Source organism: Triticum dicoccoides, chromosome 3A, assembly GCF_002162155.2.
Source record: "Triticum dicoccoides isolate Atlit2015 ecotype Zavitan chromosome 3A, WEW_v2.0, whole genome shotgun sequence".
In the NCBI taxonomy this organism is placed as follows: Eukaryota; Viridiplantae; Streptophyta; class Magnoliopsida; order Poales; family Poaceae; genus Triticum; species Triticum dicoccoides.
The window spans coordinates 541,212,386-541,220,645 of record NC_041384.1 but is presented as its reverse complement, the minus strand read 5'-3'; positions in this window follow the sequence as shown (position 1 = coordinate 541,220,645).

Genomic DNA, 8,260 nt, shown 5'->3' with positions numbered 1-8,260 from the left:
GGCTCTCCGGTTTTCTCCGAAATCACTCGGAACACTTCCGGTGTCCGAATATAGCCGTCCAATATATCAATCTTTATGTCTCGACCATTTCAAGACTCCTCGTCATGTCCGTGATCACATCCGGGACTCTGAACTAACTTCGGTACATCAAAACTCATAAACTCATAATATAACTGTCATCGAAACCTTAAGCGTGCGGACCCTACGGGTTCGAGAACAATGTAGACATGACCGAGACACGTCTCTGGTCAATAACCAATAGCGGAACCTGGATGCTCATATTGGCTCCTACATATTCTACGAAGATCTTTATCGGTCAGACTGCATAACAACATATGTTGTTCCCTTTGTCATCGGTATGTTACTTGCCCGAGATTCGATCGTCGGTATCTCAATACCTAGTTCAATCTCGTTACCGGCAAGTCTCTTTACTCGTTCCATAATACATCATCTTGCAACTAACTCATTAGTTGCAATGCTTGCAAGGCTTTATGTGATGTGCATTACCGAGAGGGCCCAGAGATACCTCTCCGACAATCGGAGTGACAAATCCTAATCTCGAAATACGCCAACCCAACATGTACCTTTGGAGACACCTGTAGAGTACCTTTATAATCACCCATTTATGTTGTGACGTTTGGTAGCACACAAAGTGTTCCTCCGGCAAACGGGAGTTGCATAATCTCATAGTCATAGGAACATGTATAAGTTATGAAGAAAGCAATAGCAACATACTAAACGATCGGGTGCTAAGCTAATGGAATGGGTCATTTCAATCATATCATTCACCTAATGATGTGATCCCGTTAATCAAATAACAACTCTTTGTTCATGGTTAGGAAACATAACCATCTTTGATTAACGAGCTAGTCAAGTAGAGGCATACTAGTGACACTCTGTTTGTCTATGTATTCACACATGTATTATGTTTCCGGTTAATACAATTCTAGCATGAATAATAAACATTTATCATGATATAAGGAAATAAATAATAACTTTATTATTGCCTCTAGGGCATATTTCCTTTAGTCTCCCACTTGCACTAGAGTCAATAATCTAGATTACACAGTAATGATTCTAACACCCATGGAGCCTTGGTGCTGATCATGTTTTGCTCGTGGAAGAGGCTTAGTCAAGGGTCTGCAACATTCAGATCCGTATGTATCTTGCAAATCTCTATGTCTCCCACCTGGACTAGATCCCGGATGGAATTGAAGCGTCTCTTGATGTGCTTGGTTCTCTTGTGAAATCTGGATTCCTTTGCCAAGGCAATTGCACCAGTATTGTCACAAAAGATTTTCATTGGACCCGATGCACTAGGTATGACACCTAGATCGGATATGAACTCCTTCATCTAGACTCCTTCATTTGCTGCTTCCGAAGCAGCTATGTACTCCGCTTCACATGTAGATCCCGCTACAACGCTTTGTTTAGAACTGCACCAACTGACAGCTCCACCGTTTAATGTAAACACGTATCTGGTTTGCGATTTAGAATCGTCCGGATCAGTGTCAAAGCTTGCATCAACGTAACCTTTTACGATGAGCTCTTTGTCACCTCCATAAATGAGTAGCATATCCTTAGTCCTTTTCAGGTATTTCAGGATGTTCTTGACCGCTGTCCAGTGATCCACTCCTGGATCACTTTGGTACCTCCCTGCTAGACTTATAGCAAGGCACACATCAGGTCTGGTACACAGCATTGCATACATGATAGAGCCTATGGCTGAAGCATAGGGAACATCTTTCATTTTCTCTCTATCTTCTGCAGTGGTCGGGCATTGAGTCTTACTCAACTTCACACCTTGTAACACAGGCAAGAACCCTTTCTTTGCTTGATCCATTTTGAACTTCTTCAAAACTTTGTCAAGGTATGTGCTTTGTGAAAGTCCAATTAAGTGTCTTGATCTATCTCTATAGATCTTAATGCCTAATATGTAAGCAGCTTCACCGAGGTCTTTCATCGTAAAACTCTTATTCAAGTATCCCTTTATGCTATCCAGAAATTCTATATCATTTCCAATTAGTAATATGTCATCCACATATAATATCAGAAATGCTACAGAGCTCCCACTCACTTTCTTGTAAATACAGGCTTCTCCAAAAGTCTGTATAAAACCAAATGCTTTGATCACACTATCAAAGCGTTTATTCCAACTCCGAGAGGCTTGCACCAGTCCATAAATGGATCGCTGGAGCTTGCACACTTTGTTAGCTCCCTTTGGATTGACAAAACCTTCTGGTTGCATCATATACAACTCTTCTTCCAGAAATCCATTCAGGAATGCAGTTTTGACATCCATCTACCAAATTTCATAATCATAAAATGCGGCGATTGTTAACATGATTTGGACAGACTTAAGCATCTCTACGGGTGAGAAGGTCTCACCGTAGTCAATCCCTTGAACTTGCCGAAAACCTTTTGCGACAAGTCGAGCTTTGTAGACAGTAATATTACCGTCAGCGTCAGTCTTCTTCTTGAAGATCCATTTATTCTCAATTGCTTGACGATCATCGGACAAGTCAACCAAAGTCCATACTTTGTTCTCATACATGGATCCCATCTCAGATTTCATGGCTTCAAGCCATTTTGCGGAATCTGGGCTCACCATCGCTTCTTCATAGTTCGTAGGTTCATCATGATCTAGTAGCATGACTTCCAGAACAGGATTACCATACCACTCTGGCATGGATCTCACTCTGGTTGATCTACGAGGTTCATTAGTATCTTGTTCTGAAGTTTTATGATCATCATCATTAGCTTCCTCACTAACTGGTGTAGGTGTCACAGAAACAGTTTTCTGTGATGCACTACTTTCCAATAGGGGAGCAGGTACAATTACCTCGTCAAGTTCTACTTTCCTCCCACTCACTTCTTTTGAGAGAAACTCCTTCTCCAGAAAGTTTCCGAACTTAGCAACAAAAGTCTTGCCTTCGGATCTGTGATAGAAGGTGTATCCAATAGTCTCCTTTGGATATCCTATGAAGACACATTTCTCTGATTTGGGTTCGAGCTTATCAGGTTGAAGCTTTTTCACATAAGCATCGCAGCCCCAAACTTTCAGAAACGACAACTTTGGTTTCTTGCTAAACCATAGTTCATAAGGCATCGTCTCAACGGATTTTGATGGTGACCTATTTAACGTGAATGCGGCCGTCTCCAAAGCATAACCCCAAAACGATAGCGGTAAATCAGTAAGAGACATCATAGATCACACCATATCTAGTAAAGTATGATTACGACGTTCGGACACACCATTACGCTGTGGTGTTCCGGGTGGCGTGAGTTGCGAAACTATTCCGCATTGTTTCAAATGTACACCAAACTCGTAACTCAAATATTCTCCTCCACGATCAGATCGTAGAAACTTTATTTTCTTGTTACGATGATTTTCAACTTCATCTGAAATTCTTTGAACTTTTCAAACGTTTCAGACTTATGTTTCATTAAGTAGATATACCCATATCTGCTTAAGTCATCTGTGAAGGTGAGAAAATAACGATATCCGCCACGAGCCTCAATATTCATCGGACCACATACATCTGTATGTATGATTTCCAACAAATATGTTGCTCTCTGCATAGTACCGGAGAACGGTGTTTTAGTCATCTTGCCCATGAGGCACGGTTCGCAAGTACCAAGTGATTCATAATCAAGTGGTTCCAAAAGTCCATCAGTATGGAGTTTCTTCATGCGCTTTACACCGATATGACCTAAACGGCAGTGCCACAAATAAGTTGCACTATCATTATCAACTCTGCATCTTTTGGCTTCAACACTATGAATATGTGTGTCTCTACTATCGAGATTCAATAAAAATAGACCACTCTTTAAGGGTGCATGACCATAAAAGATATTACTCATATAAATAGAACAACCATTATTCTCAGATTTAAATGAATAACCGTCTCGCATCAAACAAGATGCAGATATAATGTTCATGCTTAACACTGGCACCAAATAACAATTATTTAGGTCTAATATTAATCCCGAAGGTAGATGTAGAGGTAGCGTGCCGACTGCGATCACATCGACTTTGGAACCGTTTCCCACGCGCATCATCACCTCGTCCTTAGCCAATCTTCGCTTAATCCGTAGTCCCTGTTTTGAGTTGCAAATATTAGCAACAGAACCAGTATCAAATACCCATGTGCTACTGCGAGCATTAGTAAGGTACACATCAATAACATGTATATCACATATACCTTTGTTCACCTTGCCATCCTTCTTATCCGCCAAATACTTGGGGTAGTTCCGCTTCCAGTGACCAGTCTGCTTGCAGTAGAAGCACTCAGTTTCAGGCTTAGGTCCAGGTTTGGGTTTCTTCTCTTGAGTAGCAACTTGCTTGCCGTTCTTTTTGAAGTTCCCCTTCTTCTTCCCTTTGCCCTTTTTCTTGAAACTAGTGGTCTTGTTGACCATCAACACTTGATGCTCCTTCTTGATTTCTACCTCTGCAGCTTTCAGCATTGCGAAGAGCTCGGGAATAGTCTTATTCATCCCTTGCATATTATAGTTCATCATGAAGCTCTTGTAGCTTGGTGGCAGTGATTGGAGAATTCTGTCAATGACGCAATCATCTGGAAGATTAACTCCCAATTGAATCAAGTGATTATTATACCCAGACATTTTGAGTATATGCTCACTGACAGAACTGTTCTCCTCCATCTTGCAGCTATAGAACTTATTGGAGACTTCATATCTCTCAATCCGGGCATTTGCTTGAAATATTAACTTCAACTCCTGGAACATCTCATATGCTCCATGACGTTCAAAACGTCGTTGAAGTCCCGATTCTAAGCCGTAAAGCATGGCACACTGAACTATCGAGTAGTCATCAGCTTTGCTCTGCCAGACGTTCATAACATCTGGTGTTGCTCCAGCAGCAGGCCTGGCACCCAGCGGTGCTTCCAGGACGTAATTCTTCTGTGCAGCAATGAGGATAATCCTCAAGTTACGGACCCAGTCCGTGTAATTGCTACCATCATCTTTCAACTTTGCTTTCTCAAGGAACGCATTAAAGTTCAACGGAACAACAGCACGAGCCATCTATCTACAATCAAGCATAAACAAGCAAGATACTATCAGGTACTAAGTTTCATGATAAATTTAGGTTCAATTAATTTACTTAAAGAACTCCCACTTAGATAGACATCCCTCTAATCCTCTAAGTGATTACGTGATCCAAATCAACTAAACCATGTCCGATCATCACGTGAGATGGAGTAGTTTCATTGGTGAACATCATTTATGTTGATCATATCTACTATATGATTCACGCTCGACCTTTCAGTCTCCGTGTTCCGAGGCCATATCTGTATATGCTTGGCTCGTCAAGTATAACCTGAGTATTCCGCGTGTGCAACTATTTTGCACCCATTGTATTTGAACGTAGAGCCTATCACACCCGATCATCACGTGGTGTCTCAGCACGAAGAACTTTCGCAACGGTGCATACTCACGGAGAACACTTCTTGATAATTAGTGAGAGATCATCTTATAATGCTACCGTCAATCAAAGCAAGATAAGATGCATAAAAGATAAACATCACATGCAATCAATATAAGTGATATGATATGGACATCATCATCTTGTGCTTGTGATCTCCATCTTCGAAGCACCATCGTGATCACCATCGTCACCGGCGCGACACCTTGATCTCCATCGTAGCATCGTTGTCATCTCGCCAATCTTATGCTTCCACGACTATCGCTACCGCTTAGTGATAAAGTAAAGCATTACAGCGCGATTGCATTGCATACAATAAAGCGACAACCATATGGCTCCTGCCGGTTGCCGATAACTCGGTTACAAAACATGATCATCTCAGACAATAAAATTTAGCATCATGTCTTGACCATATCACATCACAACATGCCCTGCAAAAACAAGTTAGACGTCCTCTACTTTGTTGTTGCAAGTTTTACGTGGCTGCTACGGGCTTAAGCAAGAACCAATCTTACCTATGCATCAAAACCACAACGATAGTTTGTCAAGTTGGTGTTGTTTTAACCTTCACAAGGACCGGGCGTAGCCACACTCGGTTCAACTAAAGTTGGAGAAACTGTCACCCGCATGCCACCTATGTGCAAAGCACGTCGGGAGAACCGGTCTCGCGTAAGCGTACACGTAATGTCGGTCCGGGCCGCTTCGTCCAACAATACCGCCGAACCAAAGTATGACATGCTGGTAAGCAGTATGACTTATATCACCCACAACTCACTTGTGTTCTACTCATGCTTATAAAATCAACATATAAAACCTAGGCTCGGATGCCACTGTTGGGTTTCATAGTAATTTCAAAAAATTTCCTACGCACACGCAAGATCATGGTGATGCATAGCAACGAGAGGGGAGAGTGTGATCTACGTACCCTTGTAGATCGACAACGGAAGCGTTTGGTTGATGGAGTCGTACGTCTCTACGGCCCGACCGATCAAGCACCGAAACTACGGCACCTTCGAGTTCTAGCACACGTTCAGCTCGATGACGATCCCCGGACTCCGATCCAGCAAAGTGTCGGGGAAGAGTTCCGTCAGCACGACGGTGTGGTGACAATCTTGATGCACTACCGTCGCAGGGCTTCGCCTAAGCACCGCTACAATATTATCGAGGACTATGGTGGAAGGGGGCACCGCACACGGCTAAGAATATGATCAGGTGGATCAACTTGTGTGTCTAGGGGTGGCTCTGCCCCAGTATATAAAGGAGCAAGGGGAGGAGGCCGGCCGGCCCTATAGGCGCGCCAAGGAGGAGTCCTCCTCCTAGTAGGAGTAGGACTCCTACTAGGAGGGGGAAAGAAGTGGGGAGGGAGAGGGAAAGGGGGGGGGGCGCCGCCCCCCTCTCCTAGTCCAATTCGGACCATGGGGGAGGAGGCGCGCGGCCCACCTTTGGCTGCCCCTCTCTCTCTCTCCACTAAGGCCCATATGGCCCATTACTTCTCCCGGGGGGGTTCCGGTAACCCTCCGGCTCTCCGGTTTTCTCCGAAATCACCCGGAACACTTCCGGTGTCCGAATATAGCCGTCCAATATATCAATCTTTATGTCTCGACCATTTCGAGACTTCTCGTCATGTCCGTGATCACATCCGGGACTCCGAACTAACTTCGGTACATCAAAACTCATAAACTCATAATATAACTGTCATCGAAACCTTAAGCGTGCGGACCCTACGGGTTCGAGAACAATGTAGACATGACCGAGACACGTCTCTGGTCAATAACCAATAGCGGAACCTGGATGCTCATATTGGCTCCTACATATTCTACGAAGATCTTTATCGGTCAGACCGCATAACAACATATGTTGTTCCCTTTGTCATCGGTATGTTACTTGCCCGAGATTCGATCGTCGGTATCTCAATACCTAGTTCAATCTCGTTACCGGCAAGTCTCTTTACTCGTTCCGTAATACATCATCTTGCAACTAACTCATTAGTTGCAATGCTTGCAAGGCTTTATGTGATGTGCATTACCGAGAGGGCCCAGAGATACCTCTCCGACAATCGGAGTGACAAATCCTAATCTCGAAATATGCCAACCCAACATGTACCTTTGGAGGCACGTGTAGAGTACCTTTATAATCACCCATTTACGTTGTGACGTTTGGTAGCACACAAAGTGTTCCTCCGGCAAACGGGAGTTGCATAATCTCATAGTCATAGGAACATGTATAAGTTATGAAGAAAGCAATAGCAACATACTAAACGATCGGGTGCTAAGCTAATGGAATGGGTCATTTCAATCAGATCATTCACCTAATGATGTGATCCCATTAATCAAATAACAACTCTTTGTTCATGGTTAGGAAACATAACCATCTTTGATTAACGAGCTAGTCAAGTAGAGGCATACTAGTGACACTCTATTTGTCTATGTATTCACACATGTATTATGTTTCCGGTTAATACAATTCTTGTTGGAAATATGCCCTAGAGGCAATAATAAATTAGTTATTATTATATTTCCTTGTTCATGATAATTGTCTTTTATTCATGCTATAACTGTATTATCCGGAAATCATAATACACATGTGAATACATAGACCACAATATGTCCCTAGTGAGCCTCTAGTTGACTAGCTCGTTGTGATCAACAGATAGTCATGGTTTCCTGGCTATGGACATTGGATGTCGTTGATAACGGGATCACATCATTAGGAGAATGATGTGATGGACAAGACCCAATCCTAAGACTAGCACAAAAGATCGTGTAGTTCATTTCCTAGAGCTTTGCCAATGTCAAGTATCTCTTCCTTCGACCA